The sequence below is a fragment of the Talpa occidentalis genome, unplaced genomic scaffold (assembly GCF_014898055.3).
Source record: "Talpa occidentalis isolate TD23 unplaced genomic scaffold, MPIMG_talOcc4v2.1 talOcc4.10, whole genome shotgun sequence".
Classification (NCBI taxonomy): domain Eukaryota; kingdom Metazoa; phylum Chordata; class Mammalia; order Eulipotyphla; family Talpidae; genus Talpa; species Talpa occidentalis.
In genome coordinates, this window is record NW_023600993.1 from 48440184 (window position 1) to 48453733 (window position 13550).

The window sequence follows — 13550 nt, forward strand, 5'->3', positions numbered from 1 at the left end:
GAGAAAGTCACTCCCCAAACCACCTGTGATTCCCTCCCAGGTGAGCAGATGCCAAGAGAGCCCATGCCAGGGTGAGGACAATTTCATATAGAAGCAAACTAAGGCCTGGAAATCTGCTATGAGAAAGTAGCAGAATAAGGAGTCAGTCCTCGAGCTGGGACCCCAGGGCGACACTGCATGCCAGGGGGCAGTTTTTACTATACCTTTTTCTCCTACAACATACTGAAGAGCTTTTCAATAAACCAAGGAAAGCAAGTTTCATCTATTGGCTAAAAAGAGCCACGCCCCCCAGAAGCCCCCAGCAGACCATCTGTTATTACTTGTCCCAAGTTCGCCCCTTCACCTTAGTGATAACTCTCTAAAACCTGCCCCTTCTACACAGTTGCTTATTCTTGGACTGACCTGTTCATTTAGTCCTTTGCTCACTTATTCAAATATGTGAGAGATGCAGCTTCAGCAAAAAGGTAAATCTGACGGCAGTGTGGTCCCCAAAGCCATCCCTCAATGCCAAAAACCTCACACTCAAGTCAAGGAGACAGAGAAAGCAGCAGATGTTATGGGCTCACTGGCAGAGGGGACACAGCACTGTAGAGGTGAGGAGAGGGACAGCCATTCCACACCAAGGTGACAACATGAATGAGGCACAGAGTCGGGAGGTGGTCTGGGTGGGCCTTCATATGCACGATGGGTGTAAAGGTCAAGGCAGGAAGTGATGAGAGGCCAGGCAGAAATGCCGCCCAGTCATCTTTGAAGGAGCGCAGACTTTACCTTGTAGGTGATGGGGAAGGTACCAAGGAGCCCTCCAGTTCCTCACCATATTCTAATTTGTGGGTGACCATGAAGCAGGCAGTTCTCTGAGAGGTAGGTGCAGAGTGTGAAGAGAAAAGGACGGAAGCCTCTGCATCACAGGCTCAGCAGGCCCACAGTATTCACAAGCATCTGACCCCGGCTAGAAACTGGGATCCCACAAAAGCAGTTCTCAACTACAGATGGACCTTTGTTCCAAAGAATAAACTCAAGGCCCTTCCCACCTGCCATGTATATTTTATTTCTTTTTTTTTAAGACCTTTTATTTATTTACACAAGAACTGGGGTACAGGTCAGAGGCGAGGGAAGGTGAGAGGGTTCACCAGAGACAGAGCGGGGAGCAGAACAGGCAGACAGACTGAAAGCACTGCTGAGGGGAGCAGTGGGCAAGACAGGAGAGGTCTGCTGTGCCATGTGGGTTTCTCCCTGGCCGGCCGGGATTGAACCCGCACTGCACAGGCTGCGGACAGCTTCACAGCGTGGCGTTCAACTCACTGCGTCACCGGGGAGGCCCTACCATGTGTATTTTTTTTTAATGAATTATTTTATTTTATGTAATTCTTATATCATTTTTCCTTTTTTTAGACCCTGGTTAAGCCCCTTTCCATCCAGATGAAAGAAGAGAAACCCAAAGAGGAGAAGGAGCCTACAAGGGGGAACCTGGCAGAGTCAGGGCTAGAATCCCAGTGTCTGGACTCTGGTTTCTCTCTAAACATGGCTGGTGCTGAAGGGGAGGCCATGGGCACTTGAGGAAGGGACTTCTCCTGTCTTCCCAGCAGCGGCCCCTCACTGCAGACTAACTTGCACTCTGGGTGCAGTCAGGACAAGCCTTGTCAGATTAAGTCATGCCGAGGACGGTGGGGAAAGCCACAGAGAGGTCACCTACCACCACTAGCTCCAGGATTTCTTCTGAAATGCTCACAAAGGAGCGACCAAGAGAGGCCACAAGGCCTCACCAATTCTCTCCCCAGAGGTGACCCATGAGGCCACGGAGGCAGGAACGAATGAACTCTGCCCTCATCCAGGAAACTGATCTGAAGTGCTGGCGCACAGCAGACTGTGACCCTGAATCTGCTTCTCCCCATGACGCACTGCTGCTCTCACGCGAGAGCAACTTTTCAGGAGCAGGCAAAAGTGAAGACAGGCATGAGGCTCTTACTTAGAACCACATAATTGCCGGAGAATCACCAAATCAGGGCTCTTATTAGCACATACTAGAGAATAAGGGAAAGAGGGCAGGGGACAGCCTGGCCACAAGGAGCCCCAGGTGGTGAAAGGGTTTATTGCTGCTGTCAGCAGGCCCAGGAGGTGCTTCTGGAAAGGCCAGTCCTCACTGGGCCTCCCAGAACCAAGCAGCACTTACAAGGCAGAGAGACATCATGAGGCGTGCCCAAACTACCATTTGCCCACTTTCAAAAATATACTTGCCTGGGAGAAAATGTCAAATTCTAAGAAGTCCAAGGGAAGTTTTTTCCTCATTTCCAAAATTCCAGTTCCTCTTTGCAACTTATCTAAGGGTCCAATTCTAAACACAACCCTCACAAAATCCCATCACACAATTTTGCACACTCAGTGCTAGCACTTGAACTTCCGACATTACAACACAACTTTAGGATGGGATCAGACAGGGCCTTCACTTCGTAAAACACTTTTTAAAAAAGAGCTAAGCCACTACTTTTGGATTTTAAAGAAAAACGATTTCCAAGAGCCCAAAAGTAAAGCTACTTTTGCTCATCATTTTACTACTCAGGATTTTTTCACAAGCCCAGTGAGACTTCTCTGTCTCACTGCAAATGAGACAGGTGGGCCAGCTTTCAGGTAAAAAAAAAAAAAAAAAAAAAAAAGACCCCGATTAGGTCACAAAGTCACAGGTTCTGTGATCAACAAATTACGCAGTCATGTCTAATCAGATCAAACACTCCCCCTGTATACCACAAAGGCAAAAACAGGTTCCTCCTCATTTCAATTAGCTAACTCCACAGTATCTTCTAATTAAATCTGTGGTGAACGAGGTAACTTAAACCCGTAATAGGGCCCCCAAGATCACAAGTGCTAAAATGAAGGCCAGCCTTGGGATTTCTTTGTCCTTCACCTGGAGAGAAAAAGGGGAAGGGAAAAAAATAAAAGCATAGAGGACAGCGCCCTTGCTTTGCAATTTCCCAGCTTGCAGCGGCACAGTGTAATACTGTGAAGTGGACAACTTCACCCACACAGCATTGTGCTGGGTCTCTCCTCCAGCCCCCCAACCTGAGGCTCTGAATCAGCCTGGGCATCTTAGTTTTTAAAAGTTCTCCAGGTCAACCTACTACAGTCTATGATGAGAGCCACTGTGACATATCTGCTTCATGTTTTCACATTTCCTGCACATATTCAGAGGAGCAGGCAATGAGAGAAGAGGAAGGGAAAATTCTACTATACTCACAGCTCCCAGAACAGGAATTAATGTAATAAGCTAAGGATGCTGAGGGACTCTGTGTATGTGTGCATGAACATGAGCGCGCGCGCGCACACACACACACACACACACACACACACAGGGATTACCTACACACTTCAACCAATCCCCAGAAGAGTGACCCTTGACTGGTATCTGCAAATAAAGTCCATTTTGGGGACTTGTGGTCCTGTCGCCTGTACCAGGCCTCCTGGTTTAGTGTGGCAAACAGTGAAGCAAAAGCAGGACCAGCCCTGTCCACACTAGGGGTGCGGACAGAGTGCTCAGTGGTCAGAGCCTCTACTAATTGGTGCGCATCCACTAAACACCAGACACTGTACTGAGGACATACATACAGTATTTACTGAATTCTCACAACCACCCTACCAATAAACACCAAGGGCAACAAAGGCAGGTCTCGAGCCCAGAGCCTTAGCCACTAAGCCAGGTGCTCTCTCCACATAGCCCTGTGACACAGGAAGGTGGCTAGCCATTTGTTACCTACCTTTGTTTTTTACAGCTACTAGGTCTTTGCAAACTAAATTCACAGCAGCCTCCCAACCACCAAATGTTTCTTAGCCCACAGAGACTGTCCGATCAGTGGAGCAGAGAACAGGGTTCCCTGGAGGGAACACCCCACGTAAAACCTGCTGTCCTTCCAAACACACTTTCATCTCCTGGTGGAAGGAGCTGAGAAGAACGAACCACAAATTGGCACCTTTGTCTCAGCTGTTGGGGTTTGAAAGGCAGCCAGGAAGTGAGGAAATTGCGGAGGAATTTGCCTTGAAGTGCTGTCTTCGAAGCAGATATGCTGCTGGCACAATCGAACAAGTCTGGGCTCCACAGAGACTCAACGAGGTGTTTTTTCCTTATTGTGTCCTTTGCGGAGGGATGATCATGACCAGCCCACGATCTCTAACTTGAGGGTGTGACTAGAGGGTCGGTCATTCAGCCTAATCTTCGGGGCCTGCTATTCTACATCAGCTAATTAAAGTCACATGAGGGCGGCCCAAGGCCAGTGAGCCAAGCCTGCTGTTAAGGCAGCAGAGGTGCCTGTGCCTTCACCTGGGAAGGAGCCTTGAGTCTGTACCCAGAGCAATATGCAACATCGGAGGTTTCTGGCAACAGTCCCAAGGCTCTCCATTCCCAGCACAATTTGATGTCACACTTGAAATGACAATACTCTCCTGGGTTCCCAGGCCACACACCTCCACAAATCTTGTGAGCACAAGCCCCAGAAGTGGAGAAAAATGAGATCAAGACCCACTTTTGCAACTTCCTGTGTGACCTCAGGCAAGTTTCTTGCCCTCTCTGTGCCTCAGGTGCCTATCTTTGGCTTAACAAAAGATGCTGTGTCTGTTTCCCAGGTCGGCAGAGGCTATATAGTGAGAGGCCTGGGAAGGCACGTGGAGCAATGCTTGCCAACGTCAGGGCACCACATTTCAGAAACTAGCTGAACCGTACGAGACTGCTGACATTTTGTGATGATGAAAAAAAAGGCAATTTCATGACTCCATACACTGAGTAAACTATTCTAGATTTAAAACCTTTGCCTTTGAAAAAGCAGGGTGAATCTAAAATTTCCTCCATCTCACCCAACAATGAGACCTCGTGAAAGGAAGGCCGGCATAAATGCAAACACATTTCTCCCACTTGGGGTATAAAAGCTGAAAATGGCTCCCAGGTGTGAGCAGACACAATAGGCCCTGCCTTCTTTGCAAGGTCACCTCTCAGGTCAAAGTCAAGCCGGCCATTTTCGGATTAGGTGCACAGGCTCATGAGGCTTCCAGTGGTAAGTGGATTACAGAAGCCACCTGCAGGAAGTGGGCGAGGGGGAGGAGGAGGAGGAAATGGTCCCAGTTGGAAGGAGACTGTTGATATGGGCAGGAGCCAGCTCCTTTCACACGGGAGATTGTGCAACCCACAAAGCCGCTCTGCTTCCCGGCTCCAGTTCACGGAACCCAAAGCATTTTCAGCACCCACTGCTCCAAGAACATCCAGCTTCACCAGCACCCCTATTCCCACTGGACCTGGGACTATATTTAAAGCTTATAAGATCATCAGAAAAAATAAGGGGGGGGAGGGGCAGACACCCAACAAAAGCCAACACTCCACAGCAGAATCTAAGCTGCCAAATTCCCAAAAAGGCAGTGACCTCCCTGACCAAGGGCCTATTCCGCCGGCTCTCCCCTCCCTCCCTCGGCTCCCAGACCCTACAGCTGGTGTTCACTTTACTTTCTCAGCAAATGACTTACAGATGTACGACTCATCTGGCGGCCTCACCACCCCCACTCACAAAGAAAGGCAGGGGGGATAAAAAGGAAAGAAAAGAGAAGGAAAATGACAAGTCATGACTGTGTGTAACTTGGCAGGCTCACTGCGGAGGCCACAGTGGCTCCCTTCCCAGCAAAAGGTTCACTCAGACTCAGGGCAAGAGGCAGTCTGCACTACAGAACCCCTGGGAAGATTCCGGGACTCAGAGTTGCTTTCTTTGTAAATTGGGTGTTTAATTTTCTATTTTGGGGCCTGTTGGTGGTATCCCCCATCTGAGGAGCCTGTGGTTCTAAGAACCAAGGGTCCTGCTCTGCCTTCCCACAGACATGTGCTGGCTTTTCCTAACAGCCTGCCACTGACAAAGGACATAATGGGGGGGTGGGGAAGATGGGCCTGCAGTGGAACTTGCCATGTCCTATCTGTACTCCTCCAAGCACCCACCGTGTTGGCCAAACACTGAGGGTCCTGAAGCTGACACCTGTAATTTACACTCAATTGTTGGGGGGCAGAGAAAGGAGGTCTACCTAAGAGGCGCCTGAGCTAAAATGTCACTTTGGAAACCTCCCCCTGCCTTGCACCCTACCAGTGACAGTGGAGAGGAGCCCTTTAAACAGCCCAGCCTGGGCTGGTATCACAACTGTCTCTTTACCCATCTTGCTCTGAAGGCAGAGTAGGAGTTGCAAGGGTTGGCCTGTTCTCCAGGGCTTCAAGTGAGGCACAGGCAGCAAACCTCACAGTGGCCTTGATTACCTTGCTGTGGGGCCTAGGCCTCCATTGTAAAGCATTCTGAGCTTCCCTGGCTCCTCTCCCTGACCCTGAGGCCAGGGGGACAACCCCACCCCACCCTCCAATGAGAGAAGGTGAGGAAAACAGGAGGAGAGTCACCTGGCCCTAAACAATGAGGGGTTTGGGAGGACAGGTGTGGGTCTGGGTTTTCATTCTCCTATTAGATCAGGGAGAAGCGCCTGTCTACCTTTCAGATGCTCTTTTAACTTCCACCTGGAACAAAACAGCCCCATTCAAGTCTCAGGTGAGGGCAAAGATTTATCTGATAGTGGTCACTGATAATCAGCAGGAAGGTGAGTGGTGCTAAAACCAACGCCCTGCATTGGCTCCTCCTGCCAGGCTGTAAGTAGAGCCGTTAATACCCACACCATGAGATAACAGCAGGCACCTACCATGCCAGGCTGTGCACTGAGTGCTCCTGCCTTTGGGGAAGGTCTGTTGGGAAGACAGGCATGATCACCAATAAACAGCAAATTAAGCAGAGACAAATGTGTAAAAGTCATGGGTCTCCAACCCAGAGCCACAGCCAGATCTGCTTGCCTATGCTCACCACAGCCAATGGCCCCAGCCAGTAAATACCTTACCAGAGCTTTGGGGTCCCACCATCCCAGATGCCTGTTGCCACACCAGTGACATCAAGAATGTATCTAAATAGGGTCTCCCTGCTGGCGCAAGGGGTTAAGCACCGCACTGTGAAGCAATCCGCAGCCTCTGCAGCACAAGTTTGATCCCAGGCCGGCCAGAGAGAAACCCACATGGTGCAGCAGACCTCTCCTGTCTCGCCCGCTGCTCCTCTCAGCAGTGTATTTCAGTCAGTCTGCCTGTTCCACTACCTACTCTCTGGTGAATCCTTTCACCCCCCTGCATCCCTGGCCTGTACCCCAGCTCTTGTATGCGTAAATAAATAAATCTTTAAAAAAAAAAAGAATGTATCCAAATAATTGCTCCCACCAACTAGGAGCTTAATAATAAGGATTCTACACCTAAGACTTGAGTCGTCCCCCTATGAGTCTAGGCAGTGGCTCTCGAAAAGGAGTTCCCTCACCTGGGAACTTGTTAACAAAGCAAATCTTCCCATGACACCCACACACCTGCTGGATGAGAAATGGGCTAGCCCAGCCACCTGTGTCTCAGAGAACTTTCCAGAGCATTTTGATGGGACAGCCCAGTGAGAAGGGTGAGAAGCCACCATCTCCCAAGGGAATGGGTGTGATGTCTGACCAGAAGGAAGATTCAGTTTATTCACACCACCCAATAATCTGAGCAAACAAGGCAGAAGTGAGCATATCTCTTAAGACAGAAAAGGGACTGCAGTCCCATTTTATCTATATTTCTCTGCTGTGCTGTTTTCTCAGCTATGGCTATGGTTTCCCCTTATTGTCTGTGTAAGGGCAGAACTGGGCACAGTGCAGGTTTTCTGATCCCATGCAGACCGGGTAAAGGAGGAGTCAGAGTCCTCAGTAGTTTTGCAGGTTTTTTATTTGGGGTTCACCAGGCATATGGCAGGCAGGGGTGCTGGCTGGGGGGCTGGGAGGCTGGCAGGCCTCCCAGCCCCCAGCAAGTCTTCTCTCTATCTGGGCTCTCTAGCGTTCGTTCTGCTGCTTCTCGGCTTCGGCTGCGGCGGCTGCTGCTGCTGCTGCTGGTGCTGGTGCTGCTGCTGGTGCTGCTAGCGTCCCCCCGTGACGCCGCCCTTAAAAGCACAGTCTTAGCTCAGCTGAATCCCATCTACCTATGCCCACACCCTATTCCAGGTGCCTGCCATCAGGCATGCATTCAGGACAAGGATCCATCTATCCTGATGGCGGGAGGGCAGAAAAGCCTGATATTTTCTTTACCCTACAGTCCACCCCCTCAGGGTTTTCTGCCATACAGTCTATACATATATATACAATTTTCTAAGCAAACAAACAATGCAGCCATGGCCCACAAAAGCAAATACATCAAATATAACAAAATACAATATAACAAAATACAACAGAACACAAATAAGTCCAGGCAGGGCACCAACCAAGTGCAAAAGACAATTATTGGTACCAGCAGATGAGCCACCAAATCTGCTGCCGAAGGCACTGCTCATACGAGGGAGGGGAATCACTCACGGCATCTACTATAACATACCAGGAGCCGTCAGGCTTCCTGGCCTTCTCTGGCTGTAGTCTCGGCTACAAGGCGCACACAGCATCCACCCCCAGGATGCACTAGCTCTGGGATTGGCAATTTTATTCTGTTGGGGGTAATCGCCAACCCTCAGGGTTTCTGTCTGCAGTCGCTCCAACACTCGGCCTTCATGGCCACCCATGCGACTCGCAGACCCCTGCACTCAAGCCAACCCACTGCACAAGCACATGGGTCGGGGATCCAAACTCTGCATTTGGCTTGGGCTCCACCCCAAGCCACGTTCCCCACCCGTCCCCCAAGGACGGGCTCCTCAGCTCCTCACCCTCACTCAAGAATGAGCAGGGCATCACCCATAGGTGATTTTACGAGACTCACAGGGCTTCAGCATACCCAGGCTGCTTAACAGCCGCTTTAGGGCTTCTCAACTTAGCATCAGTACCAGCTTTTGCCACCTTAGTTGGCTTTTCTCCTCCACCTGGCCACTGGGCATACACAGGCTGCTTTTGGCCATCTAGGCCCACTGGCCACCCCCAGATTCTCAAAAAATAAACATAACCTGCTAAGGTCCTCCGCCTTCTGGCGGGATTGTCAGTCCAAAATCATCAGTTCATCAGTCTATCAGTCCATTGGCCTCTCCCTGCTTCAGCAATGGCCTGCTGCCTCAGGGGTCATTGGCTGGTCCTTTCCGGTGTCGTTGGCTGGTCCTATCCGGTGTCGTTGGCTGGTCCTATCCGGTGTCGTTGGCTGGTCCTTTCGGGCGTCTCCTTCACGCCAGGTCTCATCCTGTAGCTCGTGGACGTATCCATCTTCTATACCGCCATGGTGCCTCCAGCGTCGTCACAGGCAAAGTCTGTTCTCCTTAGTCCCTCCAGGTCTTCGGAGGGCTCCAATACCCGTCTGCATGGATCTTGCCGACATACGCCAATTGTAAGGGCAGGACAGGGCACAAGGCAGGTTTTCTGATCCCATGCAGACCGGGTAAAGGAGGAGTCAGAGTCCTCAGTAGTTTTGCAGGTTTTTTATTTGGGGTTCACCAGGCATATGGCAGGCAGGGGTGCTGGCTGGGGGCTGGGAGGCTGGCAGGCCTCCCAGCCCCCAGCAAGTCTTCTCTCTATCTGGGCTCTCTAGCGTTCGTTCTGCTGCTTCTCGGCTTCGGCTGCGGCGGCTGCTGCTGCTGCTGCTGGTGCTGGTGCTGCTGCTGGTGCTGCTAGCGTCCCCCGTGACGCCGCCCTTAAAAGCACAGTCTTAGCTCAGCTGAATCCCATCTACCTATGCCCACACCCTATTCCAGGTGCCTGCCATCAGGCATGCATTCAGGACAAGGATCCATCATCTATCCTGATGGCGGGAGGGCAGAAAAGCCTGACATTTTCTTTACCCTACAGTCTGGAACGTGAATAGGCCACAGGCTACTCAGGAAAGAAAGAAACAAGCTCACCTTGGGACTTTTAAGGAACAACTGCATTCACAGTTTCTTCCTAAGTGTTCCCCTATTAACTTTACCACTCTTGAGAGTATGGAAAGACTCCCAGAGCGAAAAGATGCCAATGGCCCAAGTGCAGTTTACTTTTACACCAACACCCAAATGGACCTGCCTGCCTTTAGCAGCAGGTTAAAATGGGTTCCTGAAGGAGACTGGGCAAAGACGGACCCGTTTCCACATTGTTTAACCATCAAGCTTGATTAAGTCCACTCTTACCCTATGATCTGTGGATGGTCCAGCAGACAATTCCCCTACAGGAGGGATGAGGATCCTTTATTGTGGGAGGACAGCGACACTCACCTCACCTTACATCGCGAGTCCAGCTGTGTATCAGCACACAGGAGCTTGCCCAGCCACAATCACCACTCAGCATAAGACAAGCTACCATATCTCATACTTGTGGAGGAGAACAGCATAAAAACAGACGGGAACAGCAGTTCTCTATTATGTCTGCAAATGATGATCTTCTTTCAGGTGATACAACGTGGAAAAAGTTTTAGGGGCAGCTAAGAGAAAGGCAACCTAAGAGGTGGCAACCCAACTCCTGAGGGGGAGGACAAGTCTGCCCTTCACACTCCCCAACACACACACACACACTCTCTCTCTCTCTCTCTCTCTTTCTCTCTCACAGATGCCAGCCAACTATTTGCTACTCAGTGTAATTAAGTGCTTAATGTCTAATTACCAACAGCCTTAGCTCTGGTCCTAAACTCAGCCTAATTTTGTAGAATCTGGGCCCCTTTCCTCCCTGGCTTGGTGGTGGAGCCCAACTCTTCTCCCAGCCCTGAGGGGCCTGGGCCAGACCATCACTGCCCCCTCCACTAGCTCTTTAATTACAGTTTTATGTGGATTGATCTTCACATTAACAAGCCTGTAAAGAAGATTGATTTGCCCCTCTTGTTTCTAGCCAGTTCATCAGGCACATGGAGAGTTAAGTATTGATTTTACCCCCCCAGCAGACCCATCTAGAAGAGCACCATCCTTCACAGCATCAGGATCCCTCATCTGCACCCAGGGCTCCTTCCACTTAACTCGCTCCGAGTGGGGTCACAGACAGGACACCAGGTTTCATTCCTTCCAGGTTTTATTCTCCGGAAGTTATAATAAAGAGATGTTAAATATCCCATCCTTTTTATTCAATCAGTTTTTCTTCAGCTAAAAGAGCAAAATATATAAACTGTGTACTTAGATCCACCTCTGATGTTTTTATTTAAATGATTCATATCCCAAGTTTTTCAGGTCCATTTGCTAACATGAGTGAAAAATTCTTCCTTCAAAAAAACATTTGTTTTCAGATTAGCGATTGCCAGGGGCTGGAGGGAAGGGCAAAGGGAGGCCACTGCTTAAAGGGTATGGAGGTTTATTCTGAAATGAGATAGTAGTGGAAGTTGTACAATGCTGAAAATGAAGTAAAAGTTGCTGGATTGTACATCTGAAAAGCGTTAAACAGTGAGTTCTATGTGATGTTACATTTATCTTATAAAAAAATAGCTAATTTTTTTTTTCCAGATTAGAAGTAAAAGGCACTTCAATGCGTTTCAAATATAGTATAAACCCCAGGGATTTTAATAACAATATTATAAAGTCACGAGTAATAGGGTGCAACTAATCTTTGCTTGCTCACCTATCTGGATCTAGGCCAAAGGTAGAGGGGAGTGGGAACAAGGCACAGTTAAGGGACAAAATCTTAACTAAACCACCAACTGGAAAAGGTTACATGGATAATGCCGAGGTCCATGTAGGATAGTTGCTAGTAAATGTGCAGGAGACTGCCCTGCTTTAAAAATGAGGTTGATTTTACAGCAAGTTCTTTTTCTCCTAGGACTAAAAAAAAAAAATCAACCATTTCCCCTGTGACCAGTCTTCACAATGATACAAGTGCAGTAACACCACAGGAAAAGAGGAAATTTTTCTTCAACAAAAAATGCCATTTATGCATCAGACAAAATTACTGTTGTCAGGGGAATTGTAACTTGAGTTTCCTGGACTTCAAATTAAAAAAATTCAAATATAAGAATCCATGAGCAGATTTTGCCCCTGTTTTACAAAAGTCTGTTTCTTTTTCTGAGAACTATTTTATCAAATTAGGCCCCTCTCACTTCAACCCAATCCTATTAAAAGCTTTCCTTGAGTTTTATGCTTTATTGTTATGAAGGACAAATGGCTTCGGCATTATCCTCAGAACACGATGCAAATAAATCTGCTCTTTGACAAATACTTTAATTGAATTAAGTCCTTTAATCAGAAAGTATTAACCAATTGAAATTCTACTGAATGACTCCAGTTTCCAAAGCACTGGAAAACTGTTTTGAAGCCCTGATATCAAAGCCATATGCGAAATTAACCTGTTCCCACGAGCCCCCTGCCAACCGTGACACCCAGTGAGGGAGGGCACTGGTGTCCGGGGCCAGAGGAGTGCTGCAAGCAAGAAGCAAAGAAGGACGACATGCAGGAGACAGGAAACCCACACAGAGATGAAGAGCCAGCTTCCAGAGGCAAAAGTCCATAATTACAGGTGTCTGAGTGAAAACCACAGACTTGCTACTTGTGCTGAAAGAAAGAAGCTGTAGTGGTTACAAGATCTGGGGGATTTCTTGTGTGACATTGTTGCCTATCGCTACATCTCCAGGTCTTAGAAGGAATATGAAAACTGAGAGGAACACCTTCAGCAGCTGCTTCAACCCCTTCATTCAACAAATGAGACAAAGGCAACAGCATCCCAGGTCACAACTTCACCAGAGACAGCACCACGTATATGCTCTGTATTATAAAAGAGCCCTCCCCCTGCTTTTCCCTGACACACCTGCCTAAGAAAGTTTCCCTGGCTCTTTACACTTGGATGGCCTCAGCCACTTCCTCCCTTTGCACATTTTATTTTTCTCAAGTCTCACCTATTCACAAAGGGAAGATGAGATGGGAATAAGAATTTGGATACTAAGGACTAAAAGTACAAACATTCATTGAGCTGAAGAACTGCCCACATTTGCAGTGTGTCCGGGCTTCCTATGAGTGCCTGAATTCTCTCAAGGTTAGCCTGGAACAGCCTTGGCCCTGACTGCAGGGGCATAAAAGGTGCCTAAGTGTTTGCTGAAGATGTGAGGCCTTTTAAATCTGTGGTCCTGAAAAGCCACATATTAGCAAAACATGCTCTTTGGAGCCTGAATGTTTGGAATCATCCTGGGGATGAAGATGCTAAGCCTTTCACCTTGGTGGTCAGGGTGGGAAGGTGAGGCTCACCTGCTGCCCAGGTTGTCATTTTCTTCCTTGCCCTTGCACAACCCACTTGAAGAAAATATAGAAAGGCATGAAGGATGATCATGAAATTGTTCATACACCTGCTACCCAGATGTCACACTGCTTATCTATCCTTGCATGCATTAAATCCAAACATCAGGGAACAAGGCCCCTCAAGAGAAAAAGAAGATAAAGACCCTTCATTTTCTGTAGTTTAAGAGAAATCACTAACCCAGTGGGATGGAGACCAGCTTTAAGCCAAAAGGAGGGTCTCCCAGGCTAACCTGCATTTTCCAAACTGAATCAACCCAGCTCCGGTTTATATATTTTAATGCCGTCTAATGAAACAGCAGGAACAAGGCCAACCAGTCCCACTGTTCCAGGCACTGGGAGCAAAGAACAGAAAGGTATTTT

General features: G+C 48.6%; 1 protein-coding gene across 3 annotated transcripts in view; it reads right to left on the reverse strand.

Annotated features, from left to right (window-relative positions):
* Window positions 1-13550, reverse strand: part of LRIG1 (leucine rich repeats and immunoglobulin like domains 1) — a 212749-nt gene that overhangs the window by 48685 nt on the left and 150514 nt on the right. The window contains exon 1 of one of the 3 annotated variants that reach the window (XM_037492378.2): window positions 3747-3823. The exons of the other annotated variants lie outside the window; for them this stretch is intronic. The gene's annotated coding sequence lies outside the window, so the exon portion shown is untranslated. Of the gene's footprint in view, window positions 1-3746; window positions 3824-13550 lie in introns of those variants that run through there. 3 annotated transcript variants of the gene reach the window in all.